We start from the raw sequence: 17,926 nt of genomic DNA on the forward strand, positions 1-17,926 counted from the left end.
ACGCTCCAACAAAAAATATGACACCTCAGCATAATATCTTTTTGGATAGCTAGAAGTAATAGCTATGTTGTTTTATAGAAGTATTTTGCCTTAGAAATACAGGGTATCTGCCCTCCTGAATATGTCCATTTCTTTCAAGTGGTAATTTGAAATGGTCAGGTCAAACAGTTACTAAAATGCTAAGAAAACAAATTCAGCAGTTCTGGGAGCATTTTGTTCTTTTGCTAAACCTCATTTTTAAGAAGATACACTTTGAAAAGCTTGCACTTGGCTTAGCCACATGGCTTTCAATTCATTACACCTGTAGTTAGACACCTGCAGTTAAATGCTAGGCTTGCTTGGGATGCACCAGTCTGCCCTGGTAAGAAATAAAACATTGCCATTTTGAGGGAGTTTAGCATTATTAACTGTCTATATGGTTATAAGCCCAGGGATGTTCCTTTCTCCCATTTCTTGGGTAGGTACATGCTTCCATCTATCTACTGGAGATAGCACAGCAGGTGAAGCAGATTCATGCAGTCAAACTCCAGCCCTTAGAATTGCCCTTCTCCTTCCCAGATCTTTCTTCTTGGCAACCATAAAAAGATACTTCCATAACCATTCATGGAGATGGACAGTTATTGGGGAACAGAGGTATTGGCCGGGTGAACCCCTCCAGAGCTGACCTTGAGAACAGTAGCCATCTCCTCTGGATTGGGCAGAAGCCAATTTTGTTGGATTTTAAGTCAAAGATGAATTATATTAGGTACAAGTAAGGCCACTACCTAGGAGAGATGATCTTATCCTTCAAATAAGATTAGCCTCTATGCTCTCTCTTTAGGGTGGCATCATTTCTGAGAATGATTCCCACCTTCTGGGATTTATACATGGCTGGGATTACTACCACTTGCAATTCCAGTTTTTAGTACCTTCTGCACTATGATGAAGGGCATGTGAATTTGCTTGCTTGCTTGTTTGTTTGTGTGGTTTTGTCTGTTTATTTTTTACATAACATCCTCTGTTATTGTGGATACTTGTTGTCCAGTAATCACTTATGTATGGAACAACTACTCTGCACCTCTGATAGATAGAAGGCTAATTCAGACCATAGTAAAATAATCCTTGAATGTTTACCACAGGTTTTATGATCCTTTTATACTCATAAGGCATATGAAATTCTAAAGATTACAAACGAGAACCTGGCCTGTGCCATAAAGGAAAAATCATCCTTTGTTTTTTTCTTGAAGGAAAAACAGAAGAACTTTTGACTACTATAATGCATTTCATGCATTTATTCGGAATTTGCCACTATTTGCATAGCTACATTTGGGAGTATTTATCATTAAACTTCTGCTGTAGCTGCAGATGTATGCAAACCAGCTTTAGCTAGTTATATTAATAGTAGAGAAACAGCATGTACCGTGCAAGTATTTATATGATCTTGGAGAGGAATTCACAGTCCACACAGTGTTCCCTTCAGCTATGCTGATAAAGGTGCCCAAACAAAAGGAAAGGTGGCTGTACTGCAGCAGCACCCAGGAGGCATAGCAGCAGGCCTGTGCTGCACACTGTGTGAGCACTGAACAAATCTGCAGCAGCTCTTGAAGGTCAAGCGTGTGTTTCTGAAGCTCTGGAACATCTACAGAAACTTGCTCTGTGCTTGTGACCACGGTACAGGTCTGCCCCTCATCCCTCAGGAGTAAAAGTGATGATGGGAGGTCTTCTCTCCTGGTACCCCCACTGGGAAGGTGTGCTCCAGATCTCAGGTCAACATCTGCCCCAACTTCCCCTTCTGTGAAAAGAGACACAAAAGTAGCAACTAAACTTCTTAGGTATTCTGAGATACAAAGAAGCACAGTAAAGTGCTATTTCTAGTAACAGCAGCAGCAGCATTTTGAGGGGTTTGTTTGTTTGTTTGTTTGTTTGTTTTCTTTAACATAAAATGAACCACAGAGAGAAACAGTGTTATTGCATCTTTTGCACATCAGGATGTGTGGTGAAAGAGGGTGGATTGGTGGGATGGTACAAAGCACACAGCAATAAGTCAGTGCTTTGGTCCTGGTGTGCTCTGGGACAGGCTGCCAGCGTGGAGAGGTGCTCTTGGTGGGTCTCAAATTGCACCTGCTACACAGTGGCAAAAGTATCAGAGAGACTAAAGCCAGTGTCATTTTAGATACATTACACTTTCTGAATAATGTATAGGTTAAAAAGGCACTCCACTCCTTTACAAATAGTCATCCATGAACTAATATAGGCAGGATATACATAGGAACAATTTCAACTGTTGAATGTATCTCATAACAGTTTCATGATCTACATATTTGGTGTCACATATATTTCTAATAATATATTTCAGTAAATGACATCCCAAATAAGGAAAAAAAATATTTCATTCTTACTCATTGCCTTTGAAATTTAAATGACTGAACAAATTAAACCCCAAGCTTACATTTCACTGTTTTACCAATAAACCAATCTTTCATAAAATAAAATACAAGCTTACTCTTTCTGAAATAACTATAATTGCATTATTTAAAATAATCTTTTGAAGTTTCTACAACCCAAATATTACATGATTGTGCCAAAGTATCAAAAGTAGAAATTGTCTAAAAGTCAAATATAGATGGGATTTCTATTTATTCAAAGCTGGCCAAGTCTTTAAAATAATTTAATTCATACATATTAATGATAGATAGCCAGATGATGATCATTGTCCAACAATACTGCTTTTCATAAAACACTTGATTATAAAGTTATCGAATAGATAATGCAGAATGATAAATAAAATATGTAAAGCTCTGCTAGGAAAACGAAAAACATAGGAGATAGGAGCTTTATTCCTGAATCAGGATATAAAATATTTATATGAGAAAAAAAATGTTATTAACATTGTTATTAAAACCATTTGGATTTGATACTAACCGCCTAATTTTCACTGGCTGCCCTCAGAAACCATTTCATGTTTTAAAAGTCAGATATATTATATATCATATATCACATATCATATATCATAATTATATATTATATATTATATATTATATATTATATATTTATTATATATTATATATTATAGAAACATTTGTCTTCAGCTTTACTAGCTGCTTAAAAATATGAATGTATTTATAACTTTTGGCATTACTTGAGGGCATTATTCTACAAATTAATTTTACAGCTGGTAGCATTTTTGCATAATGTATTATTGATTAATTATTCCAGATATCTCCCGTCCTCGCTCCAGCACCAAGCACTGCTTACTGCACTGCTAAGTCAGCCCATGCTGGAGCTATTCCTTGGACTGAGTCCCCAAACACCACATTCCTGTCAGTTTTCACCTCTTTACTCTTGTCACCATCTTCCAGAGAAATCATCCACGCTCCGTCCTGCCTAACACACTGTGGTGAATCACAAACATGTTCCAATGTAATACTCCCGGCACTTATTAGAAGAGCATTTGCATTTACATTGCTTCCTAACAACCTTTATAAATTATTGCTTTGCCTTGAAATTAATAATCATTGTGGATAATGTTTATGTGGCTCAGCCTTCTTCATCCTTCAGTCACCATTTAGATCTGTTCAAAGCATATGGGGATGTGTGGGTGTGTACTTAAGTGAATGTTTCTCTGCTGTGCATACATATCCTGGCAAAGCATATTCACACCTATATCATAATGTGACAAGTACTAGGTACCAATTTAAATGAATAGAACCAGCTTTAAGTTCAGTGAATTCTGTAAAAGTTGGTATTTTTGTTACTTACAAATTAGTGATACCAGACTCCATCAATTTCTGTTCCATCTATTCTTCCAGGAAGAAACCATCCAGTAACTGGAATAAAAGAGTTTTAAAATAAAATTTTACTCTATCCAAAGAAAGCATATTCCAGGTAGATGGACGCTGAATTAAGCTACCAAGGTGATCTAAGCTTATCATGAAATTGTTTTGATCATTCTGGACAATTTAATGACAATATGCCTCACCTTGTGTGTGCAGAGCTCCTCACTGAACCTGTATTCAAAGAACATTCTTAATAGACAGATAATAAAAAAATTACACACTTCAGGTTCAAAACACTATTATGACCAAATGTATTTCGTAGATTCTACAGTCTCTTTTAATGTCAGCAGTGAAAATTAAGGCTTTCTAGTCCTTTCCTTTTGTAATTAACTTAATACAAAGAGATCCCTACTTCCACTGTAACCTTCAGCTTCTGTACAAATGCATAATGACATACTCAAGGCTAAAATTCAGTTGGAGCAAGAAATCCTCCAGTAACACAGAAACAGAGATGTGAAGGACCAGACAAAATTAAGCAGTACTGCACTCTTAAGCAGTCACTAGCTCTGAGGTAGAAGTTTATACAATGTATTCCCAGTGTTTCTTGGATCTAAGACAGACAGCAACAACTTATCACTTTTCCTCAGGGTTTTTATGTTAATTTTGTTATTTGTTTCATTTATGTAACAGATACTCATAATACTCTTTAAACATTCAGCTGCTAGCTGTGATAAACACTATCTTCCTACTCCTGCAACAACTGATTTGTGCTGAGAACATGCACCATTGTCTTCTCGTGCCACTGGTGGAAGAACATGGGAACACACTGCCTCTTTCACTTTTCCTTTCTAGAAAAAAAAATTAAAATAAGAATAAAAAGCCTCTGTCTTTGTTGCTGTGCTTAGCAGAGCAAGTAGCAGAGGGAAGTTGCAGATGAAGATCTGTAGCCAACCAAGTATATCTTGTAAATAAGTTTTCTAGGTCAGGAAGAGAAACTGACATGTGGGAAGTAATTGGACAGAAAGAGGTAGTAGAGATTAACGCTTTGTGGCAAATAGATGACTCTCTGGAAGATGTAACTTTTGAAAAATAAGGGAACTCTCAAAGATTTTGTTGGAGGAAACTATTTGCCAAGAATTTTCCTTTAGTTTTTTTAGTTTTTTCGTTTTTTGGGTTTTTTTAATTGGCCACCTTACAAGTGGCACCTGCCATATGCTGGCACCTGACTGGCATGACAAGAGCCCTGTGCACTGCCACTGTAACCACACTCCTGCTATCCATATTTAAATTTTATCTCTCTTCCTTCAGCTCAAGCTAGCTGGAATGGAGACAATCCTGTGTATTTAGTCTTTGGATAAGGAAGTCTTGAAATACTTCACAAGTACCCTCCTGCAAATAAACTGGAGGGTGGAGATTGGCATCCAAGTACTCTTGTTTGTGCACAAGCAGCATTCACACGAGGAAGCAGATTCTTTGGTGGGAGAAGAGTTCCTGAGAAGAGTTCCAGATCATTCTCCTGTTTCAGTGTATCTTTATTTTACAGCCCATGTCCTCATCTGATTAAAACTGAGATAAAAAAAATTCTGCTTGTTTAAAACAGCTAAGCACTCTCTCCCTGTCTCTGATCCCTGCTGGGCTTTTAGGGAGTTCTCACAGTGCTGCAGCAGAGGACGGGCTCCAGCTAAAAAAAAATAATGCATTGCTTGAAACCCCCAGAGAAGCACACCTCTCTAAGGTGCACTCAGCCGTGCCCCAGGAAGAGCCGCATGATGAACAGCAAAACAATCTTGCCCCTGTTTGCCCAATGGCGACATCTGTGTCTTGTTAGTGACGCACGAACTGTTAAAATAGTTCTTCTCTCAGGTGGAAGGGAGCTGTGTAACTTCATTCCGTTGATGTGAGTAGCTAACAATGTTGCCTCAAGCCTTTGCATTACTGCTGCATACAGGTATGAGCTTAGATTCCTCTTGCTATAGAGCAAAGGAGTTGAAGCACAGGAGAAAATTTCAGCTTTAATTAACCTGTCTTGGTCCCTTGTGTTACAAAAATACTCTCAATGCTCCAGAAGTCAAGTATTTACATGGATACTTTGCTTATTTTCAAATAGACTTTCTGAAGTTTTATTTGAAGTACCTGGAATCTTTAACCCACATTCATCACTAATATACTCTCAGTGAGAGTCCCTCTACACCTTATATGTAAATCTCTGACCCAGATAGCGAGTTGACACTCCTGGTCAATGTAGATACAAGTGATTAAAAACACATAGAGCAGACCTTCAAAGTGCAAAGAGGGGTCTTTCAAGCAAAAATACAATTTTTTTAAAACCAATAATACTACAGCTATTCAGTTCGTTTGAATTTGGAGACCAATACTGAAGTTAGGGGAAGTATTTTCCTACTGTGGTTAGATCTTAAAAGATCTGTGCATGTGGGAATTAAATTGCACTTCACTTTATGGGAGCCTCAAACCTGAAGGTTCCAAGGCTAATCTTGTGGAAAATAAGAAAGGAATTTGTAGGTGGATGAAAATGTATGGCATTTGAGAAAAATTGGACTACAGTGGCCTGAACCCATTTTGTTGTGCTTGCAGATCTTTGTTTTACCAAATTTTAAAGAGAAATAAAAGTACTGAAGATATCCAAAGCAATATATAGCTTTGAGCTATTCACTAAAATATCTCATGGTATGACCACATATATGTCTTTTCTTCAAAACCATGCAGGTAAGTAGTGGCCCTGAAAAAGTTTCTCTTAACCTTAACCCAAATCTTATGGTATCTCCATCTTCTAGGAAGCATTTGCAACCCTTTTGAAAGCAACTGAAAATACTTAATTGGCCTAGATGCACTCACTTGCACAATTATAAAGTAAAATAGGGTAGCTGGCATTAAAGGCTGAGGATGTAGAAACCATAAAAATGTGATAACTTGTTCCACTTTTAATTTCCCTTAAGAAAAATTTCATTAATTTATGTGCCCATCGTTTCCCTGAATTTACCTGAAACACTGTATAGTAGTCATAAAGCCAGAAAATTACTCACTTTTCCTTTTTCTCCAGAGTACTTTGTGGGGCCAGATAGCTTTCCCAGGCAAATAGGAGAGAGATAAGATAGAATGTCAAAGTGTTCTGGGGGGAAAAAAAAAAAAAAAAAATTGGGGGTTAAAAAAGCATGGCTAGTTTATACCATTCCAATCCTTCACCCTACTCTTTGCAGCACTAACAATGCAGTCCTACCTGACACACCAGAGAGTTCAGTTACACTCAACATCTTTCCTGAGATGCTGTAGAGTCCTTCATTCAACTGACATACCTGTGCAAATATTCATTTCTTGAAAAAAAACCCAATAATCTGAAAGAAAACAAAGCTGCATCAAAAAGCAGGGAAGATGGAACAGAATTAAAATATGCCCTTGTTTTAGCCTATCAAGCTCTACCCTCCTCAGGGCTTGGGCTAGACAGGCTGTCTGCAATCTGTTTATCCAGAAAGCACAGAGTCTGTGGAGCAAACCCCTGTGCCTGCGGACTCCCCCTAGCAGCTAGCCCCTGCTGGTTTGTCCAGAAGAGCCTCGCCATCCTCACAGCCTTAGCAACTATTCCTTATGGGGCCAAGTTGGCTGCAGTTGCCCAAGCCAATTTTTCCAGCTACCTATGCAGGCCCTAAGGCCCACTGAGGTTACAAAGACCTTAAATGATGATTATCAGACAGCCTTCAAGGTCTTGCTGACCTAGTTTAGAAACCACATCCCAGAGTGGTCCTGGCCAGGTTATGTGCGGTGGTCAACGCTGGAAACTTCCACTGGCTTGTCTGTGCAAGGTAAAGCATGTCAGCACAGTCGTGCCAGTAGCTCAGTGCAAATACATCATTATAGAGATATCTTTTGCTGCTACAGCTTATTTCAGCCTCCTCACTAAGATGAGATACAATATTACAAGAACTTTCAGTGAAAGGGAGTTCATACTGGGACTGTTCAGGTTACTGGAGCTGTTTTAATTATAATCATGCACTCAAGGCAGAGGAAAAAAAAATAATCCTGCACTGTCCTTTCAACTGAGAAGGCATTTTTCATTATTCTTCCCGTAATCATTTCCCTCTGTTTTAAAGTATGGTTTGAGGCAAATGCTCCAAATCTTCTATCAAATTTGAGTCTCTTTGACGATCCCTGTAGGCTCCAGTTCTGCTGTATTAATTGAAGCTTAGTGCAGTAGCATATTTGGCCTCATAAATTTTAGAAATGCTGCATTTTTATCTAGTAGTACTATAACCTGAGATACATTTTAATTAATTTTTGATGTCACTAATCACTTCTTTCATGGGGAAAGGTGTTGCTATGGTGAAGTCTTTTAACTTATTATTTTCATAGAAACACATCACAGAAGAACATTAGGAAAGTGTAAATAATTCCTTCCTTTAAATGCTTGCTGTGCTATACATCTTTGAACAAGTTACTAACATGTGTCCCTCCTTGTTATAACACATACAACAAAACTTGGGCACCTACCTTGCGGGGGCATTTTGAGGGCTGGAGCTTGTAAAGTCCTTTTGAGGATGAAAAGCTTTATGTGAGTATTGAGAACTAATCTCAGCCATGTGGACAAGCCATGCACATTCGAAGTAAAAACCTTTCTAATAACATCCATCTGCATCTTGAATACAAGAAAGAAATTGTAAGACAGCCTGTCAGTGATCAAGGCTTTTTCATGCAGCTCACCCTACTGTTTGGCAGCTGGCCAGCTCAGAGAGCCTACAGAGGAAAATGGCTCCGAAGGAAAAAAATGTGCATGTTAAGCAGAGGACAGCTTTTGTGAAGGGTGAGAAAAAACAAGACAAATACCCTTGAATACCAAAGTGCTCTCTGGTACATGCAGGAATGAAGTGAGATGAACTGTAAGGAAGAAACTACAGTAGGCAGGAGCCTTCTCTTCTTGCTATAGATAACTCAAGTCTGTTTGCACTAAACTGGTGAGATAAAATACATTTCCACTTAAGGACCAAGACTGCTTTACTTAAAGGATGTTTCTTTGGAGAGAGGTTGAGAGAACCAAGGAAGGATTTATTTGGAACTGCAGCACCTAAACCAACCAAGAACGCATGCCAGCCTTCAAAACTCTATTAATGATACCATACAGTCTTTCAAAATAGTATGTGAGGTAATGCAGTAGGATCTGAGCATGCTGAGGGGCTCTGAGCAGCTCTTCTTCAGAGGGAGTGATTTTTCTTCAGTGGGACTTATCTCACTGGCAGAGGCACTTTAGCTCAGGGCACTGGCTCCCTTCTGTTACAAGCCCCTGTGCAGAGTCATCAGCAAATTCTTTTGCCTGATATATATATATATGTATATGCACACACATATATGTATCCAATGTCAGAATTAGCTCCCTTACTTCCTCTCACCAGTCATCTACAGATTCATTTCACTCAAGCTGTGCTCCAGCTGTACAGCATTGCAGCGCTGCAACAAACATATGTAGTTTCAGCCAATAGTACTCCTTCACTTCCTACAGGATTTTAGTCTCTCTTTTCCCCTGCAATGCTTTGTGTACTACTTCAGATGCAGCAGCATTTAATGAAAGTAAAATATGGAGGAATTAAACTAATAACAAGAAAATCTTAATCTATTATCCTACCTTTAGAGAATTTTGTGAGGAAAGATTTCCAGCCCTCCATTAAAATGTTTATCTGCAAGAGAATCCTCCTCTAACAAATCATGATTTACATTTAGATAGTACCTTTTATTCTGACAGCTTGTCTTTACTGAGAAGTTGATTCCAGTCATGACTCCTGTGTAGCCTTTAATTCAAATTCCTGCCATATAGAAAGAGCCCAAAACTAAATATTTAAGCAGCTTTTAATTCACAATATCTTGCCACAGATCAATTTAGCACAACTCATCAACTGCTAACATGATCAATAATTAATGTGGCTGCAGGTCATCTACTTCAGAGTTCTGTTAGTCTCTGTAATGTCCTCCTGCAGGTTGCTCCATGAGCCCATGGAGAACAGGCCAGCTCTTCCACGGCTCCCTGGAGTGAAATCCATAGAGGAGCTCAGTCCACTGAAAAAAGAAATTTAAAAAACCAAGGAACCAAACCAATTTTAAAAAACCTGAAACCCCACACCAAAGCAAAAGACTTTAAATATGCTCTCAGAAGTGTTCAGGATCCAACAGATGAGCCCTGGTGAATTTTTCTACTGTGGTGTATTGTGTTACTAATCCCAGCATTTGATTTCCTGACCTCCCCCTCTCCACAGCAGGGATGGCAGAAGAGCACATGTCCACATCTCAGCTGTTCTAGCACAGAGCCTGGCATCTTGAGGCAAAGTCTTTGCAGCTGAAATTGAGATGCCACACTGTGGATTGAAACAAACTTATTCACCTAGGGGGGGGATATATGTTGTTAATTTTGAAGCTCTTTTAAAATAAATGAGCAACCAAGCCTACACAATAGAAAAAGCAGACCATGTGCTGCCTCATATTTCCCTCCATCTCTGAAACAGATCTCTCCAACCAGACACATTATTTGTTAGGCCTGAGGAAGCCCTCATGTCCACCACGTGGCTGCCTCAAAACTGCATGTACTTCTGCAATGTGTTTTACTGCCTTTGCTGTTCTTGTTGCAGCTGAAAATTTCGAAATCATGTGATTTAATCTGCAGCACAATGATACAGCAGCTGTATTTTCCCATCTTCTCTCTTTCTGTGATATATTAGGCTTTTCTATACAAAATAGAAGCATGTCAAGTAGAAGGGTGATCTTTGAGAATCATGGACCACCATCAGCTGTGGAAGAAGTTTGCATAGCATAAATACAGACAATGAAAATAAAGGTTACCGCCCTTCTTGTGTGAAAATCAGTAGCAACATAAGCACACTTAACAAGAATTGCATCACTTGTGTGAGTACAACACCTCTTCAATTGCCCTGCTATTTTCAATGGCTACACTTTTTCATGAAGACAAGGGCTTGAGAATGAATCCAGCCTGCGTGTGCTGTCTCCCACTGCCAAGGTAGCCCAGCACAACATTGCAGGTGACAACAGGAGGCTGTGACCAGGCCCTGGATGTGCAGAGGCTGGATGCACTCCCAGCCCTGCATGACAGAGCACGAAAAAATGTGGCTTGTGGGAAAGTAAAGGGAGGAGGAGTGAAAATGGAAGACCAGACTCCCATTTGAGAGGAAGAGGAAGAGAGGCTTCCTATTTGGGAAGAGGAAGAGAGACTGAGGCAAGTCACACTGGGAGGAGCAGCTGAAGAGTCAAGAGAAGGCAGCAGCAAAATGTTGATGAACAAGTAACACTTGGTGATTCAAAGCCAGTGTCCACCAGCTCCGCTCTTACTCAGAAGATCAGCATTTCCAGTGGGCATGCACAGACAGGCACTGCCAGTCAAATGCTCTGAAAGTGCCCTGTAGGGATGTTTTAGAAAAAGAAAACTATTGAAGTGACAATAAAGACGCCTCCGTACAAAAATCAGAGCTGGCACATATGTTTAACTAGAGTGTAAGGAACATGGATATTCTTGATTATTCATTAATTACAAATTTATTTTATTTTAAATCTCTTGCTGAGCATTTTTAATATTATATATAGTATTGCTGAAGCATTGAAGACATATTGTGTCATACCAGTCCCTTTAGATTCACACACACAGAAGTGGCTTGTGCCCTAAGGTGGTTACAAGTGAAAAAAAAATCAGGAGACAACAGATGGAACCAGCAGCTGGAGGACTGGCAGAAATCAAGGCATCTCTGACAGACATGCCAGACAGATTTTTGTTTGGGGCTCTTTTGTTCCATATCTTTTGCCAGCACCAAGAAAAACCAAATCTCAACAAAATTACTCGATGAACCATAGAAAAAGCAACTCTAGAAAAAGATCTGCATGTCCTCACTCAGATCAATCGCATGCAGTGGAAGACCCTGAAGAACCACAGGTGCAGCCCAGGATCCACCTTTTTGGACAAAGACCCCCTGAAATAGCAAATAGCAGCCGAAACCCAGGAAGTCAGACTCCCTACAACTTCAGTTTCCTGAAGACAAATAATTTAATTGTCAGTGGGCAGTCTCCAGCAGACTTATTAAATGCAGGCAAACAGATGTGGGCCTCACTTGGAGCCAGCTCTCCAAGGGCACCAGCAGGGGCTGCCACCCTGTCAGAGTGTGGGGACCAGGCTAGGCCAGCACCAGGGACACTGGCACAGGCACGGGACTGATATGTCACAGTGCAGCAGGACAAGAGCAGGCAGCCACTGTGGCAATGGGCACCACCCTACTGCCACCATGCCACAGGGGCTGGAGCCTCCCAGGCAAGGAGAGGCCACACGGGCCACCCTGCCAGCACAGAGCATCACAGGGAGACACACAGGGATAGGGGACCGTGCTGGGCTCTGGAGCCCTTGGCACAGCAGGGATGCTGCTCCAGCCTGGAGCAGGACTGCAGGTGCCAGGGGTACAGGGACACGGGGATACAGGGACATGGGGACACATGGACACGGGGACACAGGGACACGGGACAAGGGCAGAGTTACTGCGTACCTGCACTGACGGTGTCTGTGCAGTGGGGTAAATGTGACAGAGTGGTGATTAAAGCACAGGCAGCACAGCAAAGAAAGATTAAGCAGTGACACCAAATGTATGTTAAATGGTACCATAGTCTTTGTTTCATGACTGAAACATTTCCTGACTAGTCTGATGCCTAAAAAGAAAAAAACATAATTTTGATGTTCGCATTTTTCGTATCAAGTATCTGGGTATTTTTCAACCACAAGGGATTATTTATTGTGTGCTAGGCACATAAAGACACGCACACCTAGGGACAGTAACATGAACTGGATGTTTTGTCAATGTGGAATCTTTTATGCCTTGCCCAGCAGTTCTCATTCATTACTTAGAAGCATGCCCTGCACCTCCATGTTCAAGAAAAAGCCCTGGCAGTGTTCAAGGAGAAAATGAGGTTCTGCTCCAGGGGATGAATGAAAACCTCCTGCTGGGCAACAGCAAGGATTTCTCAGGGTTTCTAGTTAAAAGCAGCTTCAGAGGTGTTATCCTACTACAGTTCCATTTGAATTTCAAATGTACAAGTGTAAACGAGCAGAACTCAATATAATTGATGGGCTAACAGAAATATGTATCTTTATTAAAAGAATTTGTATGCATTTTGGAAACTGCTTTCATATTATTGTGATGGTCTGTGTATAGACTCGTGCTTAATAATGATTTTATTTAGAGACTGATACATTACAGTGCACTTACATCTTGTAATAATTAAACAAGATTTGCACAAATTGTATTTCAATATTCTATTCCTTTCTTAAATACTAAAATACTACAATCAATATCTGGATAGTATAAATTGAGTTGTAATACAGTATATGTGCTCTAGTAGCACTGAACATATGAGTATGTGCTCTTCAAGCTGTACACAGCAGTAGCTTCTACTATTGAGGTACAAGTCACAGGAACATAAAATCAGTAGTTTGGGATCATATTAAGAATTCATGTAATCTAATATCCTTGCCAGAATTGCTCTTAAATCTCATTCACGGGCTTTTACCTTGCAACTCCTTATTGCCAAAAGGTGACTCGATTTATCTAGTAACTGTGTGAAAATAAGAATTCCCTTTGATCTTTAAATATGTTTCTAGGAATTTAATTCTAGGTTTTGGCTTATGAAATGTTGCAAATGCCCCTTATTAATCTCCAGAAAGGTTATTGTTATACAGCTCTCTACCACACCCTTTTCAGTAATTTCTGAGAGAGAATAGGACATTTCTGTCAGCTTTCTGAAGGGAAATGAAGTCAAATACATTGACTTTGATTCTAGATTACCGTTAGTTTTTAGTTTTAAAGATTAACAGAAGGGCACAGGTAGATAAGTGCATCCACATTAACCCCTTTCTGTATCTTTTCTCCTTTTAGAAGATCATTTCATGAGATTGAGAAGAGTGGGGAATCAGAGTGGCACAAGCTATTCAAACTATAGGTGTAGCACCAATATATTCAGTGGCATAATATCTGGAGGTCATGCTGAATTGTCTGTTCACTAAAAGCCAACATGATACTGTCCCCACTCCTTGTCAGAAGGAGCACACCGAGGTAAAATTGCACAGTGTAAATGGTAGAAATAGCACTCAGAGATGAAAACAACTTGTCAGTTTACCTACTCAACTCTTCTGCAGCATTGTTAATACCATTAAAAAAACTGAGCCAGCTTCAGAAAAAATGTCAAGTTGGATAACCTTATTTCAATCCAACTACTGTGCTACATGCTGTCCTAAGAGGTTTTTCTGCCAAAGAGCTTTTCTACCCTTCTTGCTATCTAATATCATGGTATGGCTGCTGTTATTCTCAGTAGATGGTGGATTACACTCTCTTAGGGGCATAGGTTTTCTGTAGGAAGCACTTTTCCTAAGAAACTTATCTTGGGAAGTGCTTTGGACTCTTCTTGCTGACTGCCTTTAATCCAATAATGTCACTACAGTATTGTGTGACACGGGCATCACTCCTGTGAAAGATTTGTGCCAGGCAATTCTGAGACAAGAGGAATAGTCAGGGTTATTTTTAAAGCACCAGGAGTAACTTAATCTTGGCAACATAATCGCTAATCGAGAATGCACAGCTTGCTATTAGTGACACTGATACCTTGTAAAAGGAAAAGTAAAATTCACCTGATTATTTATAGAGTTGTTGCATGTAGTGAAGCAAGTGTGTTATTGCGATTTACAAGTTAGCAAGTGGTTCATAATTAGCATATTATTCATATGCAGTGTAGGACTCTTAAGATAAAGAACCAAACATCTATGTTCAAAGTTCCTAATGCTCCAGATAGGTTTATGCTTACTGTTCCATTTCCAGTGGTTAAAAGATAAGAAGATTATTTTTTTTAATCCCTTAAATAATTCCTTAAAAATAAAATGGGATTTATTTATGCAATAGTATCTGTAAGCTTCTTGGTTCTGATTTCAACAAAATATATTACTCCCTGTCCTGATCCAATTTTTAAAAAAATAATGCACTCACATACCTCTACAGCTGTGTCCTAGAATTTCTACTGCTCTCCTGATCCAGCTCACAACCCTGAGGTCAAAAGGAGCTTGACCTTCTCATACAGCCTCAGAAACCATCTTCTCAAGGAAACAAAGATGCTGAACTAAGTAATAAACCTGACCAAGCCGGACTTATTCACTATATAATTTGTGTTATTCTCACAGAGCATTCTGATTAACTGCTTGAAAGACTGTTAGCAGCTAACAGGAAGGTAGAGCTTGTTTTTATTTCTCGTGCATTTTTCCATACTCAGACTCTTAATGGAATTTAGGAAAATAATGATAAGCTAAAAAAAGCAGAGTTAAATAGTGCTTGAAGCACAGTGCAGGTGACACAGTGCAGTTATCTTTTGAAGATATCTCACTGGGTAGTAAAAGAACAGTAAAAGGGCCCCATTATTTCTGTCTTCATAACATATATGTAAAAAAGGAAAGTGCTAAGGAAGAACCATGACTATACATGAGTCTGAGCTACCCTCTTCTATGCAAGCGCCACAACTGATGCATTATTTGTGATGTCAGAGCCTCCAGAAGGGTTATATTGTAAGCTCAAACCATCCCTCTGCAGCAGCCTTCATCTGCTGACTGCTGTAGCCCCTGGTTGGCACACAGTGCCCCCGGGGACCCAAAGGCATTCCCTCCCTGCATGCCAGGTGGGAGCAGCGCCCCGGCTGCAGCGCTCCTCGGGACAGCGCCAGCTCAGCTCTCCTGACCTTCAGCCACTCCTTCTCATCTCACACTGTTTGCTTTGCCACAGCTTTTTCTTCCCAAGGCACCCCCTGAGGCCACATGGAAAATGAGATCAGCGAACCGATCTGTGTTAAAAATAAACCAGGAAAAAAAAACCCAAAACCATTTTGCCAGGTGGTTGAGAAGCAGTTGTTCCAGTGCCCTTGGCATCCTGGGTGAGCAGATGGAGGGGCTGGAACTGGCACTGCTGCAAGGAAATGGCACATGGCATCCCATCCAGAACAGGGCCTCTTGGTAGATGATGGCCTCAGGGTAAGTTCTCAGAGGGTGGATTCCTACACCAAGCAGCTGAACTCCGTGACTGCAGCGGGGTATTCCGGAGGCTGAGATACTGTGGGAATCCAGGGCTTCCCTCTGGCTGCCCTGGAGGGCCTGGGACCCTGGCAGGGGGTCAAGAACCCCCCTGTACAGAGCCCCGAGAGACACTGTCTGTGATCTCTGTCCATGGAAAAGAGTTTTCAATCTTACAGGATGAATTATAAGCTCTGAGTGTTTGATAGAAGTAATAATTAAGTGTGACACGGGTGCAAAAGTAAAATTTTAGGTTTCTAGATTAGGGGTTCAGAGGGGACAAGATGGAGGAAATTGGGTGTGTCTTGTCCTTTTCCTCCTTCTTCATGCCCTCCATGTTTCACTGTAGTGTTGGCATTTTTCTATTGGTTTAGGCTGGGGACACACTATTTAACGTAGATGATAGATATTGGCACATTATTGTAAATATAGCACACGTAGTTTCTGGTATATAATGTTTGTACCATCCCACTGAGGGGCAGAGCCCCACACGCTGCCCTGCAGGACAGACCTGCAGCAGGGCAGCAGAACATGTTAGAGATAAGCAAAAATAAACAACCTTGAAAACTGCACAGATGAATTATGGCTTCTTCTTTGGCAACGGGGCAGAAAGACAGAGACTTTCTACAATCTTGGAATCATCAATACCCACAGATTCCGGCAAGATACCCTAGGTATCTTTTTCTCTAAAGATAGGCAACAAAGGGGAAAAACAGCAGAGATGTGCAGGAACTGTTGATGCTATGCTGTCCCTGATGAGTGGAGAGATATATTTGTATTTGGAGTAATGAAATTGCAGTCTGTCAAAGAACAGCTTTTCATTATTTCTTTAGTTTTTGTTCAAAAACTAATATCTAGCACTTTGTCTGGCTTGACTTAGCAGTTTTAAAATATAATAGAAAACCTTCTTATCAGTGATTTAGGATCACAAGTCCTGGGGCTCTGTTTTTTCTGAGCAGCTCACTCTTCCTGCAAAATCACAGAGTACCTTCAGCTTGTGTGGAAATTAATAGGTTCTGTTGTAAACACATGTCTAGGGCCTGCTTATGCTTTTCATTAAACCATCATGAAATAGCTATTGCTAGATAACACCAGCTGTGGCCATTTTATCCTGGAAAGCAATTGGGATGTTTCAGTTAAACTGGAACCAGGAACTACAGAAAAAGTCCACACATGGAATTAATTTGAAAAGAGCTAATCAGAGAAATACCAAGTGCAACCCATGGTATTTGCTATATATTTACATGGTTTAAGTTAGGTTAAAGATGTTCATCTCAGGGTGACCAATAAAGGCCAATTTGGCCTTTATTCTCTGAAACTTTACACGAAATATGCACAACTATATTCACCGCAAGTATCAATCCCTACCACTCACTTCAACTGGTCACATTAATGCCATCTGGAGGTTACTGTTTGGCCAGTAGAATGAACTATTTTTGTTGTTGTTGAGGGAGTAGGAGATTCCCTAAAGGGTATTGTAAATTTAAGCATTGGCTCTGTATTTAGCAATGATTTGGTTCTGTGCTTTTAAATATGCCTTCCTAGCATATGGGCTTATTGGATAATAAGATTGCTCAGATTCATATGATTATTTATTTATGTTAGTATAAATACAATTTAATGTCATAGCTTATAATTAATATTTCAGGACTAACAGTGAAACAAAAGAAAAAGCAGTCTGTGTGTCATTGAAATAATTGTCATTCTTACTATCATCTCTTCCATTCATCATTCTAGGAATATACCCACAGCTTTCTCCAAAAGCTTGATCAAATAAATATGTCCTTCACTGTGCCTGGAGAATCAGTGCATCTGGACCCAGCTAGGGAGCACACTGCAGAGATTTCAAGTCTGCACAGTGTGTGAGCTGCCAGCTCTGCCTCTCTTTATGTGACCAAGAATAGCCTGCTCCAACGCCTTTGCTAAGCCAAAACTGTTGAGAGGCAAGCAGTCCCTTGGGAATCAAGCCAGGGTTTTTCCCAGTGACAGATATATTCTATCTTCATCCTTATTAATGGAACATTTATAATTTATTTCCTTTGTTTACCCTTTCCCTTCTTTTCGCAAGGAAGAACAGAAGTCTAAACTT

The 17,926-nt window shown here is 40.0% G+C and overlaps 1 long non-coding RNA gene across 3 annotated transcripts; it reads right to left on the reverse strand.

The window, feature by feature from the left end:
- Positions 1–1,462: 1,462 nt before the first annotated feature.
- LOC115494995 (uncharacterized) lies at positions 1,463–17,696 on the reverse strand. Of its 3 annotated transcripts, none has more exons than XR_003960053.4 (4): positions 6,991–7,109; positions 6,797–6,882; positions 3,739–3,806; positions 1,463–1,771 (listed from the first exon to the last, which is right to left on the reverse strand). It is a non-coding gene; the product is annotated as an uncharacterized lncRNA (long non-coding RNA). The 3 variants fall into 3 exon arrangements; XR_003960054.4 differs by lacking the exon at positions 6,991–7,109 and adding an exon at positions 17,587–17,696 and having other exon boundaries at positions 1,636–1,771; XR_012055662.1 differs by lacking the exon at positions 6,991–7,109 and adding an exon at positions 8,256–8,386 and having other exon boundaries at positions 1,636–1,771.
- Positions 17,697–17,926: the final 230 nt, after the last annotated feature.

The sequence above is a fragment of the Taeniopygia guttata genome, chromosome 4, assembly GCF_048771995.1.
Source record: "Taeniopygia guttata chromosome 4, bTaeGut7.mat, whole genome shotgun sequence".
Lineage (NCBI taxonomy): Eukaryota > Metazoa > Chordata > Aves > Passeriformes > Estrildidae > Taeniopygia > Taeniopygia guttata.